The sequence below is a fragment of the Oncorhynchus clarkii genome, chromosome 15, assembly GCF_045791955.1.
Source record: "Oncorhynchus clarkii lewisi isolate Uvic-CL-2024 chromosome 15, UVic_Ocla_1.0, whole genome shotgun sequence".
In the NCBI taxonomy this organism is placed as follows: Eukaryota; Metazoa; Chordata; class Actinopteri; order Salmoniformes; family Salmonidae; genus Oncorhynchus; species Oncorhynchus clarkii.
In genome coordinates this window covers 33,245,637-33,267,943 of record NC_092161.1, presented here as the reverse complement: position 1 = coordinate 33,267,943, position 22,307 = coordinate 33,245,637, and positions in this window count along the sequence as shown.

Sequence of the window (22,307 nt, the reverse complement as noted above, 5' to 3'; positions counted from 1 at the left end):
CTTCAGCAGTGATGAATTCATTTACTTCTTAAATGAAAAGATCATGACTCCCTGTCCTCCAGATACGTACCAAACTCACTAAAAGGGGCAGTCATAAAGCCTCTCCTGAAAAAGCCAAACCGTGACCCGGAAAATTTGAAAAAAAACTATTGGCCTATATCAAATCTCCCATTCCAGAAAAAAAACATTGAAAAGCTGTTGTGCAGCAACTCACTTGCTTCCCGAAGACAAATAATGTATACAAAATGCTCCAGTCTGGTTTTAGATCCCATCATAGTACTGAGACTGCATTCGTGAATGTGGTAAGGGACCTTTTAATGGCATCAGACCAGACTGTCCTCGTGCTCCCAAACCTTAGTGCCGCTTTGACACCATCGATCAACACATTCTTTTGGAGAGATTGGAAAGCCTAATTGGTCTACACGGACAGGTTCTTGCCTGGTTTAGATCTTATCTGTCTGAAAGATATCAGTTTGTCTCTGTGGATGGTTTGTCCACTGACACATCAGTTGTATGTTTTGGTGTTCCTCAAGGTTCCGTTTTAGGACCACTGTTGTTGTCACTATATATTTTACCTCTTGGCGATGTCATTCGGAAACACAATCTAAACTTTCACTGCTATGCGGACGACACACAGCTGTACATTTCGATGAAACATGGTGAAGCCCTAAAATTGCCTTACCTGGAAGCCTGTGTGTCAGACATAAGGAAATGGTAGCCATTTGTTTTATTTTAAACTCAGACTAAACAGAGATAATAGTTCTAGGTCCCAAGAAACAAAGACATCTGCTGTTTGATCTGACAACTAATCTTGATGGCTGTACAGTCATCTTAAATAAAACAGTGAAGGATGCCTGCGTTAATCTTTTCTGACGAGCATCTTCATAACATTGCAAAAATCTGAAATGTTTTGTCCAAAAATGATGCAGCAAAGCTAATCCATGCTTGTCTGAACCACTAAATAAACTTCAGTTAGTGCTAAACACGCTCTCATGGAGCTCATGAGGACCACCACAGGAAAGAAAGACCCAGAGATACCTCTGCTGCAGAGGAAAAGGTCATTAGTTTATTTATTTATACTTTTTTATTAATATTTAAAACATACAATATACTTGCAGTGAAGCCGCTCAACAACTACATCACATTAGTCATCTAACAGACTCCCACCCAGAGCAACACACTGAAGCAACCAGGGTCAACACTCTGCTCAAGGGCACGTCTACAGATCTCACATCAGGTCAAAAACGGGGACCTGAACCAGCCATCCCATCAGCCACCGGCCCAAGCCCCCAACCGACAGGCCATCATCAGCCCTCCAAGATCCCCCACACAGTTCCCCAAGAGCTGCCCCTCAACCATCCGAGACCCCCCCACAGCCCCCCCCCCCCCCCCCCGAGAAAACAAGATAACAAAATAATATTCCATTCCCCACCATAACGAAGAAAATGAACAAAAGAGAAAAAAGAGAAAGACAAAGGAAAACAGAAAACAACAATGCAAATAACAAAACACATCAAGGACAACAAAAATCATATCAGCAAGGCATGTAGTGCATGTATGGCACTATTTACATGTGTGTCTCCGTGTATGTGCATCTGTGTGCATTTGAATGAGTGTGTGTGTATATGCATGTGTACAAACACCTGCACGGCATCAGCCTCAGGCAAACCGGCATTAGCTGTAAAAACACTGCCCCTTAGTGTCATTCAAACATACTTTTTGTTATGTTTTATTTTGACAGTATTTTTCATTTGAGTTACCAGCCTCAGAAATTGCATCCCAAATAAATGCTTCACAGAGTTCAAGTAACAGACACATGTCAACATCAACTGTTCAGAGAAGACTGCGTGAATCATGCCTTCACAGTAGAATTTCTGCAAAGAATCTAATACTAAAGGACACCAATAAGAAGCAGAGGCTTGCTTGGGCCAAGAAATACGATCAATGGACAAAAATAAAACTGTCCTTTGGTTTGATGAGTCCAAATTTGAGATTTTTGGTTCCAACTGCCGGGTCTTTGTGAGACGCACAGTAGGTGAACGGATGATCTCTGCATGTCTGGTTCCCACCGTGAAGCATGGAGGAGGTGGTGTGATGATGTGGGGGTGCTTTGCTGGTGACACTGTCTGTGATTTATATAGAATTCAAGGCACACTTGACCAGCTTTGCTACTACAGCATTCTGCAGCGATACGCCATCCCATCTGGTTTGCGCTTAGTGGGACTATCATTTGTTTTTCAACAGGACAATGACCCAACACACCTCCAGGCTGTGTAAGGGCTATTTGACCAAGAAGGAGAGTGATGGAGTGCTGCATCAAGTGACCTGGCCTCCACAATCACCCAACCTCAAACCAATTGAAATGGTTTGGAAGGAGTTGGACCGCAGCGTGAAGTACAAGCAGCCAACAAGTACTCAGCATATGTGGGAAATCCTCCAATACTGTTGGAAAAGCATTCCAGCTGAAGCTGGTTGAGAGAATGCCAAGAGTTTGCAAATCTGTCATCAAGGAAAAGGGTGGCTACTTTGAAGAATCTAAAATATATTTTGATTTGTTAAAAATAAATTGGTTACTACATGATACCATATGTGTTATGTCATAGTTTTGATGTCTTCACTATTATTCTACAATGTAGAAAATAGTCAAATGAAGAAAAACCCTTGAATGAGTAGGTGTCCAAACTTTTGACTGGCACTGTATGTACGTTTGAACATCTTGAAGAACGATCTGGCCTTAATGTCCATGCACATTTATAATCTCCACCCAGCACAGCCAGAAGAGGACTGGCTACCCCTCAGAGCCTGGTTCCTCTCTAGGTTTCTTCCTAGGTTCCTAACTTTCTAGGGAGTTTTTCCTAGCTATCGTGCTTCTACATATGCATTGCTTGCTGTTTTAGGCTGTGTTTCTGTATAAGCACTTTGTGACATCTGATGATGTAAAAAGGGCTTTATAAATTAATTTGATTTCAGCTGCTTTTATACTAAATAGAGTGTCTCGGATTGAGAACAGGTTGGTCAGCAAAGCACTGAAGAGCTACTACAGTGCTCTGTAGCGCACATCCATTCCACTGAGGCAGCTGGGATGGCACTTGGTAGTAAGTAGCCTGCAATTCACACCTCCCATGTAGATAGTGATAATTAGCATAACTGTCAGTGCTCCTCTTTCCCGCCCAAAATTACTTTGTTCATTGAGCAGCTTTGCTGATCAAGCCAGTAGGTGGAAACCAACTTCAGCGCTGCAATTCATTGCCATTTTGCCGACGTAGGCGATGACTCTACTTCCGTTGGTGGCAAAAAAATTCTTAACCGCTGGGACACTTTTGGGGGGGCTATGAACCCAGTGTGAACCGGCAGAGTTCTATCATGGAAGGTCTAAAGAATCAGGAGAGACTTGGATAATTGTTCAAGCAATCGTACTTTAATATTGATTAATTAGTACAATAATGAAGCTGGTCAACGAACCAGCCATAGGTGATTCGTTGAGAGCCCCACAATACAGGAAATGCAGACAGATGGCCGCCTCGCTTCGCGTTCCTAGGAAACTATGCAGTTTTTTGTTTTTTTTACGTGTTATTTCTTACATTGGTACCCCAGGTCATTTTAGGTTTCACTACATACAGTCGAGAAGAACTACTGAACATAAGAGCAACGTCAACTCACCATCAGTACGACCAAGAATATGACTTTCGCGAAGCGGATCCTGTGTTCTGCCTTTCACCCAGGACAACGGAATGGATCCCAGCCGGCGACCAAAATAAACGACTTCGTAAAAGGGGGAAACGAAGTGGTCTTCTGGTCAGACTCCGGAGACGGGCACATCGTGCACCACTCCCTAGCATTCTTCTCGCCAATGTCCAGTCTCTTGACAACAAGGTTGATGAAATCCGAGCAAGGATAGCATTCCAGAGGGACATCAGAGACTGCAACGTTCTTTACTTCACGGAAACATGGCTCACTGGAGAGACGCTATCGGAGTCGGTGCAGCCAGCTGGTTTCTCCACGCATCGCGCCGACAGAAACAAACATCTTTCTGGTAAGAAGAGGGGCGGGGGCGTATGCTTCATGGTTAACGTGACGTGGTGTGGCCACAACAACATACAGGAACTCAAGTCCTTCTGTTCACCTGATTTAGAATTCCTCACAATCAAATGTCGACCGCATTATCTACCAAGGGAATTCTCTTCGATTATAATCACAGCCGTATATATTCCCCCCCAAGCAGACACATCGATGGCTCTGAACAAACTTTATTTGACTCTTTGCAAACTGGAATCCATATATCTGGAGGCTGCATTCATTGTAGCTGGGGATTTTAACAAGGCTAATCTGAAAACAAGACTCCCTAAATTGTATCAGCATATCGATTGCGCAACCAGGGCTGGAAAAACCTTGGATCATTGCTATTCTAACTTCCGCGGCGCATATAAGGCCCTGCCCCGCTCTCCTTTCGGAAAAGCTGACCACGACTCCATTTTGTTGATCCCTGCCTACAGACAGAAACTAAAACAAGAAGCTCCCGCGCTGAGGTCTGTTCAACGCTGGTCCGACCAATCTGATTCCACACTCCAAGACTGCTTCCATCACGTGGACTGGGATATGTTTCGTATTGCGTCAGACAACAACATTGACGAATACGCTGATTCGGTGAGCGAGTTCATTAGAACGTGCGTTGAAGATGTCGTTCCCATAGCAACGATTAAAACATTCCCAAACCAGAAACCGTGGATTGATGGCAGCATTCGCTTGAAACTGAAAGCGCGAACCACTGCTTTTAATCAGGGCAAGGTGACGGGAAACATGACCGAATACAAACAGTGTAACTATTCCCTCCGCAAGGCAATCAAACAAGCTAAGCGTCAGTATAGAGACAAAGTAGAATCTCAATTCAACGGCTCAGACACAAGAGGTATGTGGCAGGGTCTACAGTCAATCACGGATTACAAAAAGAAAACCAGCCCCGTCACGGACCAGGATGTCTTGCTCCCAGGCAGACTAAATAACTGTTTTGCCCGCTTTGAGGACAATACTGACACGGCCCGCAACTAAAACTTGCGGGCTCTCCTTCACTGCAGCCGACGTGAGGAAAACATTTAAACGTGTCAACCCTCGCAAGGCTGCAGGCCCAGACGGCATCCCCAGCCGCGCCCTCAGAGCATGCGCAGACCAGCTGGCTGGTGTGTTTACAGACATATTCAATCAGTCCCTATCCCAGTCTATTGTTCCCACATGCTTCAAGAGGGCCACCATTGTTCCTGTTCCCAAGAAAGCTAAGGTAACTGAGCTAAACGACTACCGCCCCGTAGCACTCACTTTCGTCATCATGAAGTGCTTTGAGAGACTAGTCAAGGACCATATCACCTCCACCCTACCTGACACCCTAAACCCACTCCAATTTGCTTACCGCCCAAATAGGTCCACAGACGATGCAATCTCAACCACACTGCACACTGCCCTAACCCATCTGGACAAGAGGAATACCTATCTGAGAATGCTGTTCATCGACTACAGCTCGGCATTTAACACCATAGTGCCCTCCAAGCTCGTCATCAAGCTCGAGACCCTGTGTCTCGACCCCGCCCTGTGCAACTGGGTACTGGACTTCCTGACGGGCCGCCCCCAGGTGGTGAGGGTAGGCAACAACATCTCCACCCCGCTGATCCTCAACACTGGGGCCCCACAAGGGTGCGTTTTGAGCCCTCTCCTGTACTCCCTGTTCACCCACGACTGTGTGGCCACGCACGCCTCCAACTCAATCATCAAGTTTGCGGACGACACAACAGTGGTAGGCTTGATTACCAACAACGACGAGACGGCCTACAGGGAGGAGGTGAGGGCCCTCGGAGTGTGGTGTCAGGAAAATAACCTCACACTCAACGTCAACAAAACTAAGGAGATGATTGTGGACTTCAGGAAACAGCAGAGGGAACACCCCCCTATCCACATCGATGGAACAGTAGTGGAGAGGGTAGTAAGTTTTAAGTTCCTCTGCGTACACATCACAGACAAACTGAATTGGTCCACCCACACAGACAGCATCGTGAAGAAGGCGCAGCAGCGCCTCTTCAACCTCAGGAGGCTGAAGAAATTCGGCTTGTCACCAAAAGCACTCACAAACTTCTACAGATGCACAATCGAGAGCATCCTGTCGGGCTGTATCACCGCCTGGTACGGCAACTGCTCCGCCCACAACCGTAAGGCTCTCCAGAGGGTAGTGAGGTCTGCACAACGCATCACCGGGGGCAAACTACCTGCCCTCCAGGACACCTACACCACCCGATGTCACAGGAAGGCCATAAAGATCATCAAGGACAACAACCACCGAAGCCACTGCCTGTTCACCCCGCTATCATCCAGAAGGCGAGGTCAGTACAGGTGCATCAAAGCTGGGACCGAGAGACTGAAAAACAGATTCTATCTCAAGGCCATCAGACTGTTAAACAGCCACCACTAACATTGAGTGGCTGCTGCCAACACACTGACTCAACTCCAGCCACTTTAATAATGGGAATTGATGGGAAATGATGTAAAATATATCACTAGCCACTTTAAACAATGCTACCTAATATAATGTTTACATACCCTACATTATTCATCTCATATGTATATGTATATACTGTACTCTATATCATCTACTGCATCTTTATGTAATACATGTATCACTAGCCACTTTAACTATGCCACTTTGTTTACATACTCATCTCATATGTATATACTGCACTCAATACCATCTACTGTATCTTGCCTATGCCGCTTTGTAACATCACTCATTCATATATCTTTATGTACATATTCTTTATCCCCTTACACTTGTGTCTATAAGGTAGTAGTTTTGGAATTGTTAGCTAGATTACTTGTTGGTTATTACTGCGTTGTCGGAACTAGAAGCACAAGCATTTCGCTACACTCGCATTAACATCTGCTAACCATGTGTATGTGACAAATACAATTTGATTTAATGATTTGATTTGATTTGATATTGGACCTAAAAATGCTTAGTCATGGCTGGTTCCACCTTTCCCTGGCAGATCAGGGAAACAGAAGCTACCTTGTTTTCTTCTTGTGGCTATGTGTATCAGGTCATAGCGCACAAACAAGTGATAATGTTTGTTCCGTTACTCCTCTCTGTTCAAGCCAGCCTCTATTCTCTTCATATCTCCACACAGCGGTGCCCTTGGAAGACGGTAAAAAAACATGATGGACTGAAAAACTGTGGTCACTCTCAAGAGGCTCTTTGCCTTGACCGTGTGACTAAGTTGAACAAAGGCAGAGTGGAAAAATACCAGCTCCTTCTTACAAGACCATCAAACAGACAGTGGAAATGTACAAGTTTAAGGTTCATACAGTGCATGTGCATAACAAAGTTTAGCATTAAGAACTATTAAAGTAATTCTTTATTACATTGTCTCTGCTATACAAACTTAAAGAGGTTATACAGGATTTTTTTCCTCACAGTTCAGCCATTGGTGGTTTTGCATCACCTCACCTTAGCTGAGACCAACGGTGGATTGCATCAACCAATGGACAAATTCCTGTCGGTTCAAGCTGGTTTCATAGCCGTAAAAAAGTATCCCAGCAGTCCCAAAAAAGTATGCCGCCGACAGAAGTGGAGTCACTTCCTACGTCAGTGAATTGGCAGCAGCACGGTATATTATTTTGTTTTTTTTTTAGGAGTAGATCAGCTTTAATATTGCAGATAGACCGTGGCTAACGTGTTGGGCCAGTAAAATGATATCTATATTTTTTTTATATATTTTCCTTCATTATTATTTTCCCCTAACTCTACCACCCCTCCCCTAATTGGAGTAGACTAACGGACAACAATACTTAGTCTTACACTTCCAGCTTATGCATACTACATAAATTTGACGGGCAGTATATTTTACATTAGTTAACTTTAGTTTGTTTTTAGTCCAAGCCTTCAGTTATCCATCTTTTGCACATCTACCATTCCAGTGTTTAATTGCCATATTGTAATTACTTCGCCACCATGGTCTATTTATTGCCTTAACTCCCTTATTTGACCTAATTTGCACTAACTGTATATAGACTTTGTTTTCTTTTTTCTACCTTATTATTGACTGTATGTTTTGTTTATTCCATGTGTAACTCTGTGTTGTTGTACGTGTCGAACTGCTATGCTTTATCTTGGCCAGGTCGCAGTTGCAAATGAGAACTTGTTCTCAACTAGCCTACCTGGTTAAATAAAGGTGAAATAAAAAATTACAACAAAAAAACATAAATACCATTAACCCCTCCCATCTATCCCTGAAGACCATCCAGTTTTGATTTCTAGATGCCATAAATTTTTCCACTGTGCTGTGATGTTTCACAAAAGTTAGGAACCTTTCCCATTGTTTCTACAGATTGTGAATTAAAGATAAGCACATTTGCTAAGAGTATTATTATATTATTGATCGATTGACTATGGCTTTTCAAATCACCCACAAGTGCTATTTGCAGAGTTAGCTCTATGTAAATGTTGCAATTTTTCAGCTATTCCTGAACCTGTGACCAAAAACAAGCTACATATGGGCAGTACCAAAACAAGTAATCTAATTATTCTGTCTCTTCGCACGCAGCAAAATATGCAGAGCTGGGATGGGATGCATTCGGAAGGTATTCCGACATTCACTTTTCCACATTTTGTTACGTTACAGCCTTGTTCTAAATTGTGTTAATCCAAAATGTGGAAAAAGTGAAGGGGTCGGAATACTTTCTGAAATCACTGTATATATAACATTCTATTGGTTGTAAGAATTTTGATCAAGTATTTTAATTGAAAAACTTTACGTTTTGAATCCGATATCATTTTGTGTATCAGTTTGTAAACCATGTGCCATGGAATAAGTACATTGAAAATCTCCTCCCAACTATTTTGCAACCTGTATGGTGCAGCTGTCAAGTTTTTGGTCCTTAAATTAAACTGGTGTGCTTTTTTATTTATCACAATTTTCTTTAGCCAATTTTGGTCTTAGTTGCTCTACACTGCCTGGGCCATGCAGCAATGCTGCCCGGTTAACAAACAAATGTTAGGCAGGAAAGAAGGGCAGAGCACTGAGTGTTTTGCTTGTTATCGCCATCTACATGATGGGGTGTGAATTGCAGTCAATTACCACGTGTCATGCGCTCAGGTAAAAGCAATAAGCCATAGCCATTAGCCCAAACAAAGAAAACCATGTTTCAAATTTGATACACCCAGGTATACTTATGTGAGTGAGTCAACTTCTATGAATTGTATATAATTTAATACCTTTTATTAACAAAGTGTGCTCCATTTGAAGTAGAAATAAACATGATTAAATTAACACAATTTGTATTAATTTGACACTAAAGGAAATAGGTTGACTGTTATGTTAATAACTGTAGTCATAGCAGTCTTGTGGCTATTGTAGTCTTTTGAAAAAAAAACAACAAAAAAAACAGCAATCTCTAAAGTTGTCCCAGGTGAGGCATGCATTCAAGGGAGGGGCAATTACTCCTGTGCCTTCCACCACCTGAACAAGGCCACAGTCACGACTTCCCAGGTCGAAGCACTGAAGTTCCAATAACTCTGACAGCATGTGAACTCCCCCCATTAGTAACTTAGTAGGACTGAGAGCAAAACATTGAATGAAATATGTTTGTCCTATTGTTTTTGTTTACATTTTTTCACCTCCAACCAATGAGTAACAATGAGTCACAGGATCTGATGTGGTGTGTATTCATGGATGCCAAGGGAAGCCAGGCGTGCCAAAAACAATTTACAAATAAATTAACACAAATGATAAAAAAATGTATCTTTCTTCCCTCTGTGTTTTCATAATTGTCCTTCAGTTCGCAATTGGCTGTATCTATCTCACCGGAGAAAGCGCCCCTCTGTCTCAGAATGTGTACCACATGTATCTGATGCTGTCTGGACAAAAAGAGTACGACATGTTGCCGCCAAAGCGTTTGATTGATTGATGCCAGCGAGCATTTGGCCTCAGTTGATAAACCAATTCTAAAGTAATTAGCCAATCAGCATTGAGTTGAGCTCAACTCTGGGTGGTCCTGGCGCAGCAAAACACCCCCCAGGGGAGGCCAGTCTGGATTTGGCTTCACACCAAAAGCAAAATGTAATTGTCAGAAAAAAAATCTGTTTCTGGTCTGCTTGTTGTCCTAAAGTAGCTAGCTAGCTAAATCGGCCCTTTACTAAGCCATGGATGGAGATGGGAACTTGGACTTGCTATTTTTACTTAAATCTCCATACAGGCCAATGACTATAATGGCAATTCTGATCTAACTATAAATTCATACATTGTACCACTGGCCTGAGAAGATTTAAGTTCAGTATGTATCCTAGATGTAGTAGGCTCACGTTAACTAGCTAGCTAGTTTAGCTATGGATATTCAATTTAGCTATGGATATTCAAGTTGATATTCAACATGTCATGAGTCCTTCAGTTTTAATACAATGGAGAAAACGTGTTTATATGTCCTTTTGCGCGCTTGGCGCCATTTTGTATTTGTTACAATGCTTAACAATTCCCAACTCCTCTTCAGATTCATATGCAGATCGCTTAACAATTCCCAACTCCTCTTCAGAATCACATGCAGATCACCAGCTGGTCTGCTGACTTGCAGAAGGGTCTGATTTATGTCTCCTTAACCTGCTCAGGGCCATTCAGAGTTGTAAAGGGAGAAAAGAAGAGCAGTTTATTGGTCTTGTGATGGGTTGAATGGGGGCGCTGTCAATTACAGAACTGTAAATCTTGGCCTGGAGTGTGGTACTCTGTCCACTCGTGGGCTAACATTACAACATTCCCCTCTTGTGGTTTCAGCTTGGAAGGTTTCCCCTAGCTGTAAACCACAATGTAGGGCTGTCCACGAGTTGTAATTTTGATGCTGAGTCTCCTGACCACGTCGTCCAGTCAGCCATCTTGGTTGACCTAGGCAGTAACTTAGCTACAAAGTTAATGGCACATGACACTCAACCAATACACCATTCCTTTCCTATGAGTGGACGCTATGGCACTTCATTTGTGGTTGTATGGAAGACTGTTCATGGCAGTTTAGGCAAAAATAGGTAAATAAACACATTAATTCTGGTTACCACACATTAACTATCTACATTTTGGAAAAATTACTCTATTAGGACACTTGTCTAAGATGTCTTACTTAGGGTGTTCCTACTTCAGTGGTGTGTTGCTTAAGGCACTAGTATATGTGGACTTAGGGGCATCAGCTTAGGGAGCCTGCAGCTCTGGGGAGGCAGTGGCTGTACTGCTTATAGGACTCTCGCGATCACTTGTCAGCTAACCAAAGACTGGTATTGACTCGAACCTGGCACTAGTGATTCTAGTATAGATCCTTGTTGCATCCTCCATTGGGTGTGTGCGCCTAAGCATGTAGTAAGAACAGACGCCAAGGGCAACCAAGGATCATGATAGCGGTCAAAATACTGTCAGGCATTGTCTACGAGTGGGTGACGGACCAGTCTTTGGACTTATCATCAGCAGGGTTGATTACCAGGCCATCATTAAGTAGACTATGATCAACGACCATCGGTCCCTCATAACAAATTTGGTCTTGAATGGTACAGTTCAGCCAATTCAAGAGTGCGATTTGAAAATGAATCAGGGATTTTTATCTCAGTGTCCAGTCTGTCCCCGTGGAGATGGTACATAGCTAGGTCGCCTATGTGGACAATTGCTCCCTCTTGCACACTAACAAAGACAGTCTGGTTAGGAATGCTAATTTCAGTGATTGAGGTCATGAAAGTCATAAGTCATGGCAGTGGATGTGAATGGTGTGTTAACAAGCCACTTGTCTTCTACTAACTCCACCTGAGTGGTGGACACATCATCCCTGGTTGTCAGCCTTGCATGGCAGCACTCATCGCTGGCTAGGGGTTTAAAAATGTTTGGTGTTGTTCCTAACAAATGGTTCGCTAGGGCAAAAGTAATGAACATCTTTAGTTCTAGTACACTAATAGATTGTTTGTCAGATAAAAGTCTGGCCTTTCCTACTGGAAAGTTACAATCAGGGATGTGTTGATTTTCACGTGTGTTGTCTTGCCAGAACCATATGTTGAGTACGATTTTTAACCTGTAGATATTCTCTACATCAATGACAAAGAGTGTGAGCAGCAATCCCACATTCTTACCAGCTGTACATGGGCATAATCATGATTTATGACCTCTACCAATTTTCCTATTGAATGCATAGTTCTATTAATGAGAGTAACATGCATGTTACCCAGAATACTGCCTTGGAGTGTCTTTCCTACATGTTGTAACTTAAGTGACTGGGCTTTAATCTGCTGTTGGATCAGGGGCATCTCATCTGTTAGTTCTCTAACATAATTTTTGACAGTGGCCAGACAGACGGCGTTGACGGCAGTGGTACCTAAAGAGAGTAGTGACCCTAAAGCTCTTGCTACTGAGAGTAAGGCTCCAATGAATCGCTTCTGCCGTCTGGGCTCTGGTAATTCTTGGAGAATTTGGGCCAACATAGAGTTGGGCCAACATGTGAGCAGTGTCTAGCTGGGCGTGCTTAACTGCCTGGGGAATGTGTTCACGGTATACGTTCACAGAGTCCACTCTAGAGATTAGTGGACAACTGTGTACTCTACAGTTGGTCGTTAATAGTCCTGGATCGTTGTGCAGGATGATAACCGCTGGTGGTCTTCCCGTTAGTACGTCTGGTTGGTTAGATTCGACAATGGCACAGAGTGCCAGGATCAACCAGAGCAATCCCATCCTAATCTGGATTGACCTCCCGGGATAAGATACACCATTGCATTGTAAGGGTTCTTTGTGAAGGTTTGGAAGGTTGGAACTGGCAACAGATTAAGCATCCCTGTACGTGCTGTGTCACATCATGTTCCATGTGTGGCCAGTGGCCCACTTGTTGAAAGACTTCAGACGTAGCCTTGACCCCCTATGGCCTTCCGCAAGGCTCATTGTGGGCATGGGCTATCATCACCCCCCTTTGTGTCTTTGGGACCACACATCTGTGAGTGATGTTGGTGGACCGGGACACAAGCCAATAGGTTATGCCCAACTTTGGGGTGGAACAAGTGTGTGAGCAGGGTCCCATGTTCATGGGAATCATAGTTTTATTGAGGCCACCATCTAGGAACGATACTCATCAACTGGCAATGGGTCCAGAGCACACAAGAAAGCCTCCTTTTTGTTCAGGGGCTGGGTGAAGTGCCATGATTTCTCGTCCGCAATAAGGGATGCTGGAGTGACTGAGTGGCCAAGAGGGAAATCCTCTGTGTCTGGCTCGGTGTCATGGGGTGGTTGAGTAGCTGAAATCGGCTCTTCACTGTGGAGTACAGTGTTGCACCAAGTGTCTTGGGAAGGTGGTAAGGCCAGGGGAGCAGCTGTGTTCACTTGTCCACACTTGGTTCTTGGTCCAGTCTATCAAAAGGACCAAGCAATCTATTAAGTCTGACCCAATTAGCAGTGGCTCGGTTTCAAGGCTGGGAACGTACACAGGGCGAACAAGGGTCACTTTCTGGAAGGTTAGTTTTAGGAGAATTGTGAGAGGTGAAGTTGTTTGGTGTCACCTCGTTTCAATTTTAACTCACGTTTACCCGGGTTGACGATCCTTTTAAGGTCACCCAATAATGTCAGAGAATTAGGGAAATGGCAGAACCAGAATTGATCAGAGCTTCACAGGGCAGACAGTCCTCAGGGACTGTCGTAAAGGTAAGGCCTCTTAGAGTTGTTTTTACTTGTCATCTCCCCAACAAAGTGGAGAGGGGGTGTTTCATAGGGTTACGGCTCATCATTAGTTTTTGTTTTGATGGTTAAAACAGACGTGCTTATTTCAGGGTCTGGAAGTCACATGGTTGGATTTTGAGTGGAAGCGGGAGCAGACCTATTAATGTTATACTGATGTTCCACGCCTAGTGATAGCGATTTGTTTTCCCTGTTTAGCTGTTCACGTCTTTTCATCTCTTTGAGCAATTCTTCCACAGAGGCCGTGCTCAGCATTGCATTCCCATTCCATGTTTTGTTACCTTTTTGGTCTGACCCTTTGTCTGACTGATTAGCAACATGTGTTTTATTAGCTTGGCTGTCATGCAACCTATTTTGCGCGTACCGGTCGTTATTTTTATGCCTACCATGATAGGTGGGGGAGTTGGAATTATTGCGTTGTGGTTGGTAGTCAGGTTGATAATTTTGGGGGGTGGCCGCATTCCCTGTCTGTCGTGTAGGTGGCTATGGCAACGGATACAGAGGAGGAGAAGGTAGGTCCAACCGAAGTTTAGTTTTCCTCCATTTTTGCTCAGCTGCCCGCTTCCCTGTTTTGTAAGCTTGCAATGAGTCACTCATCCACGGGCTGGAGTAGAGAGCCGAGCCTGGAGGAAAGGAAACAGTGAGAGTTATGGGAGGAAAGGAGACAGTGAGAGTTATGGGATGCGGAAAGGGAGGAGAGTAGGGTCGAAGTGGCAGAATCAGGGGACAAGAGGGGAAATTATTTAGCAGAAGGGAGAGATTATAGGATAGAAGAGGAGAGAGTAGTAGGAGAGAGAGTGAACATTGCGACGGCGCATGGCAATCTGGGTAGGGCTGAGTGGTTAGGGTTGGAGGAAACGAAGACAGAAAAGGAAACAAAGCAATGATCAGAGTTGTATGAATACATTCAATAAAATGTGCAAGTTCAATTTTTTTTAAGTCAATTGACGAGTATGAATATTCTGCTGTGAATCAAAAATACACATGCAGATTGTCACGACTTCCGCCAAAGTCGGCTCCCCTCCTTGTTCGGGCGGTGTTCGGCGGTCAACGTCACCGGCCTTCTAGCCATCACCGTTCCATTTGTTTTGTCTTGTTCCCTGCACACCTGTTTACATTCCCTAATCAACTGCATATATATATTCCCCAAGTCTTTGTGTGGGATTGTTTTGTTACGTGTTTTGTATTGACGCGCCTAGCTGGTTTTTCCCCGGGTACTATGTTTCAACCCGGAGTATGTTTAAATTGTTAAACATGTTTGCTTATTTGTGACTTTGTCGAGCTTTGCACTTTTGCCTTTGGCTGGAGGATTGTTGGACACTGTTGCATCCGGCTGTTGTTTGCTTCTGCCGAATAAAGTGTGCACCTGATCACAACTCTCTGCTCTCCTTCACCTGACTTCAACACCAGTAGCGCATACGCTGACACAGATTTAGAATCTGCACATGCTCAGGGTTCTGTCACGTTACCAAGAGATTTGTTAGCTTGGAAAAAAGTTTTGTACGTTTGTAGAAAGAGATTTGCAAGTAACATTTTTATTTGCGCTCTGGGGCAGGACCTTTTACTCCTGACCAATCAGTTCCCTCTGCCAAAACCACAGCCGCCTAACCATTGGCTGGATTGTTTCATCAATCAAATCTCAGGATGTAGCTACCCACAGGATGAGGTAAATAAAAACAAGATTCAGTGCGGCTTGGCGGGGTCGAGTTTTGGAGGACGCACGGCTCTCGACCTTCGCCTCTCCCAAGTCTGTACGGGAGTTGCAGCGATGGGACAAGACCGTAACTACCAATTGGGTATCACGAAATTGGGGAGAGAATGTGAATATATATATTTCATACTCATAAATGGAATAGTTCTGAAATTATACCTGCAGATGTTACTGAATGTATTCAAATGTCAAGACCTTATTTCCCACCATTATTTGCAAATAAATTCAATAAAAATCCTACAGTGTGATTTTCTGGATTTTTTTTCTAATTTTGTCTCTCATAGTTGAAGTGTACCTATGATGAAAATTACAGGCCTCTCTCATCCTTTTAAGTGGGAGAAATTGCACAATTGGTGGCTGACTAAATACTTTTTTGCCCCACTGTATCTGATATTGGTGGAAAGCCGACATTCTTGTTAATCTAACTGCACTGTCCAATTTACAGTAGCTATTACAATGAAAGAATACCATGCCATTGTTTGAGGAGAGTGCACAGTTTTTAACATGAAAAGTTATTAATAAACAAATTAGGCACATTTGGGCAGTCTTGATACAACATTTTGTACTGAAATGCAATGGTTCATTGGATCACACTAAAACTTTGCACATACACTGTTTCCATCTAGTGGCCAATATCTAAATTGTACCTGGGCTGGAATAATACATTATTTTACTTACTTACTTACTGACTTTATTGTCCCCATGGGGAAATGTTGTTGCAGTGTCATGTACATGTTTAAAGTGGCGTTTAAATGCAAAAAAAATTGACAATACATTTTTCATAACAGTTACATACCAATAAAACATTATTTTTTTGAAGACTTAAAATTATTGTCTAGTTCTGTTTTTCCTGCTGAGGGGTGCCCTATACCTGCGCCCAGAGGGGAGGAGTTCAAAGTCCGGGTACAGGGGGTGGCTTGGGCCTAAAATGATTTTGCGAGCCTTGCGGAGGGCCCTGACCTTAAAGATCTCATCCAGGCCTGTCTGTTTGACTCCAAGTACATTGCTTGCTGTGGTGATAATCCTTCTCAGCATATTTCTCTGGCTGACAGTGGCATTGCCAAACCAACAAACAATACAAAAAGTTAAAATACTCTCAATGAAAGAATTGTAAAATATAGTCAGTATAGTACATTAAAAGATCCCAGCTTTTTGAGAAAGTACAGTCTCTGTTGGCTCTTTTTGTAGATCAGGTCTGTACATTTACTCCACTGAAGCTTATTGTCCAAGAGGACACCCAGGTATTTGTATTCCTCTACAATCTCTATATTTTGACCTCTGATAGATGTTTCAGAGATAAGTGTTGGACACTTCCTGAAGTCTATGCACATTTCTTTGGTCTTGTTGGTATTGAGGACCAAGTGTGATTCCTCACACCACTCTGCAAAGTCATCTAGGACCGGGCCATGATGTTCCTCGTCATCATGCAACAGGCTGATCAAGGCAGTGTCATCAGCAAACTTAAGGAGGTGTCTGTCACGATGGGAACTAGTACAACTATTAGTGTACAAGATGTACAGGAGTGGGGACAAAACACATCCCTGAGGAGAGCCTATGTTGGTATTGCGTATGTCTGACACGTGAGGACCTATTTTGACTCACTGTGAGTGTTGGCTCAGGAAGTCCAACAGCCACAAAACCAGCCCCCCATCTAAGGAGAAGTCCCGAATGAGTCTCTGTGCCAGAATGTAGGGCTGGATTGTGTTGAAGGCAGAAGAAAAGTCAACAAACAGAACCCTAACATGGGATTTGGCACCCTCTAGATGTCTATAGACCATGTTAAGGAGGGTAAAAATGGCATCATCAACTCCTCTGCTAGGCTGACAGGCAAACTGAAATTGGTCGAGAAGCTTCTGGGTGACGCTGAGAATATGACTTTTCACAAGTTTCTCAAGGCATTTCATTACTAAGGATGTCAAGGCGACAGGGCGGTAGTGATTCAGCACAGAGGGATTAGATGCTATAGGAATTGGTATAATTATTGAGTTTTTCCACAATACTGGCATGTGTTGCTGGTGTTGCTATTTTTCCTAGTGTGACATTTCACATGCTGGTGGTATGTACGCAGGACTTTGTGCAAGGTACAGTTGTTAAAATCCCCTAAAATAAATGTGGGTGCGTCGGGGGAGATGGATTCCAGTTTCTGTGTTTGATTATAAATAATCTCTGATGCCTTTGTTATATTAGCTTTCGGGTTGAATGTACACAACGGTAATAAACAATTGGGGGAACTCACGGGGCAGATAGCAAGGTTGCAGTGACACAGAAAGCAGTTCAATGGCGGGGGAACAGAGTCTCTCTCTTACCAGGATCGATTTACACCACTGGTCCCTGACAAGCAAGCAGAAAAATTAAAAACATAAAAGAACGCCACACCAAACACCACGCAACACCAAACGTCACACACACTGCAGGTATGCAACGGTACCAAGAAAATGCATATCCTTGCTTCAAGGCAATGTCATACAAGGCAAACATTATTTTTTTTAAGTGTCCGATCCTTAAGAGGTTTTAAGTCTTTCACACATCATGATACAAGCTTTCAAAATTAAATGACACGCTTGCGAATAATACTTGCAACCACGAATCTCAACGTGTGACCACGAAATTCTCAATACAAACGTAGTTCTGTCATCGCTATAATCCCATACACTAATTGCCTAGCAGAGGTGAAAAGCACACCTCCAGGTATTAATTGCTGATAGCCTAGAAGAGGAGAAACCACTCCCCCTCCAATACAGCGACTGATGACCAAAACAAATCACAAATTGCCCTGCCCTTTAATCCTGGTTGATGTGTGAAAAATCATCTGCAATTTATGAGTAGTCAGCCGTTCACACACCAAGTAGGCTACTGGGAAGACAGGCAGCACTTAAAGTAGATGGCCCTAGCTAGCAAAAAGAAAGTACTAAACCACAACAGATAAAGACAAAAATTGTACTTATCACTCCTGGGGATATCAGGAGTCCTCTAGCTATAGAATGAAGCACACAGCTATAGAATGACGCATACCATCACTGGACAGAGTCATATATAACATGTAATAGCATAACACAACAGATTAGATCAACTGGATTGACACTCTCACTCACGGTTTCACACAAAAAAGCTGGAAACAAACCACATCCCCAAATTCTCCTCTGGTGAAATAAAGGTTAAATGCATTTTTTTTCGCAAAATATTGCGCTGACGCCACTACATTTTTAATGATCACTAAAAGTTGAAAGAACCCTTTCTTGAATTGCAAAGAACCATTGACGGGCTCAAAGGGTTCTTTGGGTCAGTATGGTTCCACATGGAACCATCACCTTTCACAAAGAACCCTTGAGGAACCGTAATTTTTTGGGGGGGTGTGTACGCCACATCAGGATCTTATGCTTGAAAGATACTTGAATGTTTAATGTTTATCTAAATTTTAAAGCTTCACAAAATAGACAGGGATTAGTCAGACGCACGTGTTAGCGAATGTTACCATGCAACTTTTTGGAAAGAGCAAGATATCAAGACCCTAAATGAAGATGTACTGTATGAATGAATACATGTTACATGTACCTACGATCAGTAGATGGCGCCGTTATACAGCTGTGAGAAGGCGATACACTGTGCTATTGGAATTCTGGAAAAGCCTATGTATACTTATAGCCTTGGGAAAGTTATAATCAAGTGATCAACTTATTCACCAAGATGGCAAGTGGGTACAAGTTCCCAACAAAGAGACTGAATGGTGTGAAAATACAAATACATATTCGGTGTGTCACAGCATATTCCATACGAACAATGAATTGCCCCGTCAATACATGGATTCCTTTGCATAACTCAAGATAATGTGAAATCCCTCCCATTGTTACACTTGAGTGTAATTAGATATGTATTGTAGTTTTGACTCTTTCTTTCTTTGATTTGATGAGATTTGTACGTTTCAAGGTTAGATGTAATAGGGTATAACCCCATTTAAAGTACAGTGGGGCAAAAAAAGTATTTAGTCAGCCACCAATTATGCAAGTTCTCCCACTTAAAACGGTGAGAGAGGCCTGTAAATACTCATCATAGGTACACTTCAACTATGACAGACAAAATGAGGGGAAAAAATCCAGAAAATCACATTGTAGGATATTTAATGAATTTATTTGCAAATTATGTAATTTGGGAATGGTGTCTGCCCATTAAAATCAACCGGGCATATCTGATGAGTGTCTAGCACTAATGAGTTTGGAGAATGTGTTATTTCACGTGCCAACACTGAGGAGCTACTCAAAGTACATGAGACTGTTGAATTGGCAATCAAAATGACACAATTTCTCACTAAATGTATAAACATACACAGATCTTGGCACGACTGCTGGTGCCTTTTCTGTGAAGTCATTTGAAATTCTGGGCACTTGTGTAACAGGGTTGGTTAGGTTTCGACTTTCCACTGCAGATATGTATTCTATGTTTATGTATTCCGATTGGTTGGTTCGGAATACATAAACATTGAATATAAATCTGCAGTGTAAAGTCGAGGCTACCCTTGCAGATAGGGGGAGATTGCGAACGTCAATTCTCCCCAGGATGATGAGTCTATGCACGTGTGAGGTCACTTTCTAAACGACTGTATTCTATTTTCATTTTAATGTTTACGAGTTCACTATGTACATTTCCTGATGTGTGTGTGTATATTTGTGTGTATGTGTGTGTGTACACAGTGCCTGTTAGATATTGAGGGCTTCCTGTGCTTTTGTATGTATGATTGCTGTATGTGTGATAGTTAGCTAGCATGCTTGAGCTGTAACGATCACATTAGCCCCTGCTAATACACACAGTCCAGCGGGTAGGATAAATAATTGTTTCATTTTATGATACAAATATCAAACATGGTTCACTAATACTAAATGCCTTAATCAACATTTTAAAGATTGGAGGCAATCTGGGAAGAGTGTAAGTCAACCAGGTTAAACATCCAGGTTTTCTGTTAGCAGAAAATAGGGTAAAATCATTCCAAACAATATAAAAATGACTTTAATTTAATTTACCCACTAAATGAACTCCACAGATAATATAGACAATCATTCGGATCATAATGTACTCTTAAGACCTTAATAGGGGTCATATTGAGGTCATTTTGACCATAGTCCAGTGCATAAAAAATGGTGGACAAATTTCAAGTATTTTTGTAAATAATGCCATCACAGATTTTGTCCATTACCTCTCTGGTGGCCATTTCCAATATGGCCAGCAACCAGCGTTATTGGGACATATTGGACTAGATTCATTTGTCAATATGTCCATAAATAATTTGTAGATATAACCCAATGATGGCTTCAAATATTTGAGGGTGTCTGGAAAACACTATTTAAAAAAAAAACGTTTTTACAAACTTTGTGTTAAGGCTAAAATGTCTAATCATAAAAGTAGTTGTTAAAATGGGTTATCTGTCTCTCCTGTGTGATTTTACCTAAAGTGATGAGCACAGGGCAGGTTTCCTGTCATTTTTCATAAAATGTACACAAAACAGAATACCATATTACATATCATTGCAGTCAGTAGACTTCAGGAAACACACATTTTACTTTTTAGAGTGTGTACATGTAAACTATTGGAACTAATCGTGTTCACCACTCTTCTACTAAACGTTTAAATGATACGTACATATGGCATTATTGCGTTCTCCAGAGCCCAAATATTTTAAGCCATCGTTGGGGTGTATGCAACAATTATTTATGGAGACATGGCCAATATGGCCCTGTGCAGCTGGGCCATCACATGGCCATCATATTTCTAATGTTGATCATTGAAAGAATGTAGCCGGCTACATTTCCTAACGTTTTCCTTGAAGTTAATCTTGCATTTTACCGGGGGAAAAAGTAGGCTGGCTACAACGAGAGAAGTACAGGAGAAAAGTAGCTACACATCAGTCAGAGCGCTGTCTACTGATAGAATTCCCGTTAGTGCATCCAAATGGAAAAGTGCAACTGAAGCAGAACATTTGTCTGATGCCGAGCAGAAATTCTAATACGAAGTTTACAAAACTCAGCAAGATATTTCTATTTGTTTTATCTTTTTTTTCCTGCGTGAAAAATGCAGAATTCTGTGTTAACGCGACCCCTAAGTTTAACTTGCTAGTTATCTAAGTAGCTGAATTAATTTGGTGACGGGGCATCATATTGTGTAAGCTTTTTGCCATGTTTGAGAAGTCAAAGCCCTTTGGATTAGTTATTTGTACAGCTTCCACTCTTGATTTACATGAATTTTTTCTTAGCCGGTCTTCTCCTTCCCTCTCTTGTCCTGAGCAGAGCAGATAGCCCTGTTGCCCTAGCGACTCCAGACTCCACACAGACATAGAATATACACATTCTGCTCCAGAGCCAGTACTGTTCTTCCTTCAGACAGGCATGCATCAAAATGTTGTTCATTTTCACAAAATGTTGTTAATTTACATAATACCTCTTGTTCACATTCACTTGTAAATGTCCAAACTCACTAAAAATGATATTCGGTAGCTCCTACCTATATATGTATAACTTTATGAGCTGGATTACCTGTCTGCAATTAGTTTATTTATATTATTTAGCTAGCAGCCTCCATGGAAATTCCATATTACTTGCACTACTTTTGTTAGCATTCTGTTAATAGATGCCCAATTGTCTTTTTCTGCATTTTTTTGGAGCCCCCTTGTGTACTATGTATGTACTAGAGTATATCCCAGGAAGAGATAAGGACGGTATGACGACATGAAAATCTGGATACCGCCCAACCCTAAACATTACAAAGTCATTTTGATATTGTTTGGAAGGATTTTATCCTATTTACTTCAAACAGGAAATCTGAATGGCAGCCATTTTATAAAAAAGCCCACCCTGGTTATCTGACACACTTCCCAGACTGCCTCCATCTTTACAACGTTCCTT